Raw genomic sequence first — 6,069 nt, forward strand, 5'->3', positions numbered from 1 at the left:
CACAGATCTCTGGAAACACCAGAGATGGGATCAATTGCCTTTAGGAGGAGTAAACATTCTATGTTGACCAGTCACACCCACCATGAGCCCTATATCTTCATCAGGTAAGCAGAGTAATCCCCTACTGGGCAGTCTGCACTATACATCTACACCATCGTGGTCAGCAGGTAAAGAATGCCATAACAAGTGGTATGAAACATGACGGGCATTCGCCTTAAATCTAATACAGTATAGATGAAATCTTTGATATCCTAAGAAGAGAAATGTACTCATTGTATTAAATGTAGGTAGGTGTATTGATTAGCCAATCAGATTACAGTATTTTAACCAATCAGAGTTACAACTTTCAGCCAATTTAAACTTGGGCAAATGGTATAACGAAATACATGTACAGCCACACCAATATATCTCTGAGAGAAAATGTGAAGGTGAGGGAAGTCTAGGGACTGTCAGAAAGCAGCAGAATTAATTGTTCAGCTATCCACTTGGTTCCTGGGTAGGGTTCTTTGTGTGATTAAGTTTACATGTGTACATGTTTTTAATGACTTTTGGCAATAGTGTCTCTGTGACTTTTGCTAAGGAAGAAAATTGTGATTGCAAGGTTCAGTAGTTGTGGGCCATGTCAGAGAACAATAGAATTTTAGTTAGCCAGTCAGTCTGCTTCTATGGAAGATGGAGCTAATTATTAGGGTTTATTTGTGTTTGTGATCTCATTGTTGATTTTTTTTATTATCATATCATGCAGTGTTTTATTTCTTAATTCATTATCCTTATGGAATTTTGCCCAGTTGAGGTTTTGTCATTGCATTTGTTATTGTTGTTCTAGTGTCTGCTAAGTAAAATCATAATTTAGTTTTAATTTTTTGTGATTGAACTTGATTCTAAGGAAGGAAACCAAAACAGATCCAATTAGTAATGAAAATGACTTATGCGATTCTTTGATTTGTTGTACTGAACTTTGAATACAAAGACTTCCTCAACTCTTTGTTTAGATTTTAAAGACAATATAATCATTATATATGTAGTAGTTTCACACATGCTTCAGTTTTAGACACATTCCATATTCCAGTCAATGGGATGGATGAATATGAGTTACCATATCTATAGTGGATTCCTAAACTTCACAAAAACCCTTACAAAGAAAGATGCATTGCTGGATCCAGTAAATGTTCTACCAAGCCCTATCTTTGCTCTTCTTGAAAATATTAACTGCTGTGAAGGAGAAACTTCAAATGTACTATGCCACAACATATACCAGAAGTGGTGTAAATGAAATGTGGATTCTAAATAAATCTTAAGAACTTTTAGGAAATTTGAAATCGCAAAACTCTTCTGAGATCAACAACATCAAAATGAATGACTTTTCAACACTTTACATGACCATTCCTCATGATAAATCAAAGACTAGACCTTTTAACATCATGGACAGCTGCTTCTTCAACAAAAATGGAAAAAGGAAATCTTCATATCTAGTGATCAATCATCCAAAAAATCACATTGTTAAACACCACTGATTCTACACACAAGTACTCTGAAGTTGAAATAAAAAAATATGCTGGAATTTCTCATTGACAATATCTTCATAGTCTTTGGTGCTCAAGTTTTCCAAAAGTCTGTTGGAATTCCCATGGGCACGAATTGTGTTCCTTTGTTAGCTGACCTGTTTTTATATTCTTATGAAGCAGAGTTTATTCAAAAGCTTCTACATGAGAAGAAAAAATCTCTTGGTATGGCCTTCAACATTTAGACATATCGATGATGCTTTATCTATTAACAATAATTTCGTTCATATGTCGATTCGATATATCCTTGTGAACTCAAAATAAAAGACACCACAGTCCTCCATATCTGCTTCGTACTTATATATTTTACTGAAAATAAATATTAACAGCAAACTAGCGACTCAACTTTATGACAAATGGGATATGATTTCATCTTCTCCACCACCGTGGTGGCCTAGAGGTTAGAGCGTTCACCCCATGTGCGGAAGGCCGGGGTTTGAATCCCAGCCGCGACAGACCCAAGTCGTTAAAACAGGTAGTGACAGTTCCATTGCCAAACGCTTGGCATAGGTGCGAATGTCACGGGTCCTCAGAGATGACCTTAAAAACAGATGTCCCTTGCCGCAGTAGGTGTGGCACGCTAAAGAACCCTCACTTCTCAAAGGCCGTGAGCGCCGAACAAAGGCCTAAATTTGAAGCCCTTCGCCGGTCTTGGTGACATCTCCATATGAGTGAAAAATTCTGGAGAGAGACGTTAAGCAAGATACAATCAATCAATCAATACAATCAGGTTCTCCATCATCATCTCCCATATTTATGTAGCAATATTCCATTATCACCTGCATATGGTGTTTATATCTCTCATTGAATTGATGGGATATGCAATACCTTGTTCTGCGTATGATCAGTTTTAAAATTGAGGTAAACTACTGACAAACAAATTGATATTACAGGGGTTTCAATTTCGCAAATTCTGTGGTCGTTATAACGATCTAGTTTGCCAATGCAACCTATCAAGGGCCTCCGTGGCCAAGTGGTTAGAGCACTGCATTCAAAATCACACGGCCTCTCACTTCTGGTCGGCGTGGGTTCGAATCCCACTCGTGCCGGTAAGTGAGAAAGTTTCCCAGTTTACTTTCAGAAGGTTGGTGGTCTCTTCCCAGGTACTTTGTATCTGGGTTCTCTCTTCCACCAATAAAAACTGGGCGCCAACAGATAACTGAAAATTTGTGGAGTGTGGTGGAAAACATCAATGATGAATCAATCATTGGGTCAAATGCTGTCTGTTTCATACCGACTGTTAGGCATTCTTGGCACATTGATTTTGACTACGGATTACTCCGTTTTCCCGATCAAGATATAGGGCTGACGGTGATTGTGACCGGTCAACAGAGGATGCTTACTCCTCCTAGGCACCTGGTCCTACCTCTGGTACATGTATATCCAGGGTTCTGTGTTAGTCCAACTCTCAATTTTGTATTCCTTATAGGAGTTATGAGATTGACCACTGTTCGTTATCTTCACCTTTCATTTGTGTCTGAAATAACAATATTCTTAAAGTATAATGTGTGTGATCTATTAATTGTTATTCTGTCCTTCAGTATATGTCTTTTCTTGATTACTGTTTGACGGTTAGATGGGTTTCGATTACTGACCTCAGTTGGTTAAGAGTACTAATGACTAGAGATTCTGGGGACTTCAGGGTTTGAATCTGGTGTGTTGCATTTTCTCCCTTCCTGTTACATTTGGTTCCATAGACCATGAGCCCCTGGAACTGACAAGTGAAAATGCCTGCCAGGGAATAAAGTTCCTGGATTGATGTCTTTTTAGTGGTTTGGGATATATGGACTGGATATCAGCCTGGATGTCTCTCAAAGTTAGAGCACCTGACTAGTAATACAGGAGTTCGATTCAAGATGGAAGGGAAGAATGTGGTGGTGAGACAGGTTTGATCACTGGTGGGCAGATAGCTCTGTTAGTAGAGCACTTGACTAGAGATGCAGTGGGCCTGGGTTCAAATCCTGGTCTGGTCCATGCCATTTTCTCCCATCCTGTCACAGTTGTAATGAAACTCACAACTTTGGCTGTTTTGGATTGTGAATTAGGAAAAAAAAATCTATAAGAATTTTGTGGGTGCATTGTGACGTCGTAGATTAAGGTTGATCGATCCTCATGTAATGTCAGGTTTTTGCAAAAATCTTAATAATTCAAACTTTGCGCATGATAGAAATATATCTTTCTGAGGAATTTTATTCACTGGATGTAATAAAAAATCTGGTAAACTATTTAAAATACTGAAAAAGTTTATATTTTCTATAGATAATCAATTATTTATGATTTTAAAAATGTTATCAAGGGCAATAACTCCTATGCTGGAATTTCCTCTACTGTGTGTCTATTATACATTGGTTTCCCTAATATCTGCAATTAATCTATGCATATTTATGAATTAGCAGTTTTTAGCTCAAGTGAGCTTTTCTGATCGCTTTTTGTCCGTCGTCTGTCTGTCTGTCCGTCTGTCTGTCTGTCTGTTAAACTTTTCACATTTTCGACTTCTTCTCCAGAACCACTGGGCCAATTTCAACTAAACATGGCCAAGAGCATCCTTGGGTGAAGGGCTTTCAAGTTTGTTCAAATGAAGGGCCATGTCCCTTTCAAAGGGGAGATAATCACAAAAATGCAAAAATAGGGTGGGGTCATTTAAAAATCTTCTTCTCAAGAACCACTGGGCCAGAAGAGCTGAAATTTACCTGAAAGCTTCCTGACATATTGCAGATTCAAGTTTGTTCAAATCATGGCCCCCTGTGGTAGGATGGGGCCACAAGGGAGGATCAAAGTTTTACATACAAATATATAGGAAAAATCTTTAAAAATCTTCTTCTCAAGAACCACTGAGCCAGAAAAGCTGATTTTTACAAGAAAGCTTCCTGACATAATGCAGATTCAAGTTTTTTTCAAATCATGGGCCCCGGGGGTTGGATGGGGCCACAATAGGGGATCAAAGTTTTACATACAAATATATAGGAAAAACTTTAAAAATCTTCTCAAGAACCACTGAGCCAGAAAAGCTGATTTTTACATGAAACCTTTCTGACATAGTGCAGATTCAAGTTTGTTCAAATCATGGCACCCGGGAGTTGGATGGGGCCACAATAGGGGATTAAAGTTTTACATACAAATATATAGGAAAAACTTTAAAAATCTTCTTCTCAAGAACCACTGAGTCAGAAAAGCTGATTTTTACATGAAAACTTTCTGACATAGTGCAGATTCAAGTTTGTTCAAATCATGGCCCCTGGGGATAGGATGGGGCCCCAAGGGGGGATCAAAGTTTAGCACACAAATATATAGGGAAAAACCTTAAAAATCTTCTTCTCAAGAACCACTGAGCCAGAAAAGCTGAGATTTACATGAAAGCTTCCTGACATAATGCAGATTCAAGTTTGTTCAAATCATGGGCCCCGGGGGTTGGATGGGGCCACAATAGGGGATCAAAGTTTTACATACAAATATATAGGAAAAATCTTCTTCTCAAGAACCTCTGAGCCAGAAAAGATGATTTTTACATGAAAACTTTCTGACATAGTGCAGATTCAAGTTTGTTCAAATCATGGCCCCCCGGGGTAGGATGGGGCCACAAGGGGGATCAAAGTTTTACATACAAATATATAGTTAAAATCTTTTTCTCAATAACCACTGAGTCAGAAAAGCTGATATTTACAAGAAAACTTTCTGACATAGTGCAGATTCAAGTCTGTTCAAATCATGCCCCTGGGGGGGGGGATAGGATGGGGCCACAAGTGGGGGGTCAAAATTTTACATACAAATATAGGAAAAAGCTTTAAAATTCTTCTTCTCAAGAACCATTGGGCCAAAGAAGTTGACATTTACATGAAAGCTTTCTGACATAGTGTAAATTCAAGTTTGCAAAGGGTAGTTTGTGCCATAATAGAGACTAAGGTTTTACATGCAAATATATATGGAAAGTCTTCAGATATGGGCCAAGGTGACTCAGGTGAGCGATGTGGCCCATGGGCCTCTTGTTAAAAAACTGTTGATATTCAAATTTTGTCATTTCATCAAGTTTTTGTGTATTTTTATTATTCTGTTTAATGAAAATGTGTGATTTTCTGATGTTGATGTATACTTCTGTTTTTGTATGTCTGACATCTTTAAAAAGGTGGCAACATATACATTTTCTTTGGTTATTAATTAAATTAAACTATATTGAGTGGAAATTAATAAAGTTCTTCCACTTTTAACCATCAATATTGATAAGTCACATGAGGATGGAGCTACTTTAAATGTGTTGAAAAAATTACGTCAAGGAACAATAACTCTGTTTGAAGTTTTGCAAGAGTTGTCCTTCCCAGTGTATCGATGGCTCGTCAAATATTGCTGAAAATAGATTCTATATAAAATCAGAAAAACTCCAGCAAGATTAGCAGTTCACGATACCCTTCCCTATTCTCTATTGAGCAGTCAAATTCTCAATCGAGACACCACCGCGCCCCCCAGTATTTGAATAAATTGCTTTTTATAAATTTTACACAATAAAAAGAAAAGA

The sequence above is a fragment of the Ostrea edulis genome, chromosome 4, assembly GCF_947568905.1.
Source record: "Ostrea edulis chromosome 4, xbOstEdul1.1, whole genome shotgun sequence".
NCBI lineage: Eukaryota > Metazoa > Mollusca > Bivalvia > Ostreida > Ostreidae > Ostrea > Ostrea edulis.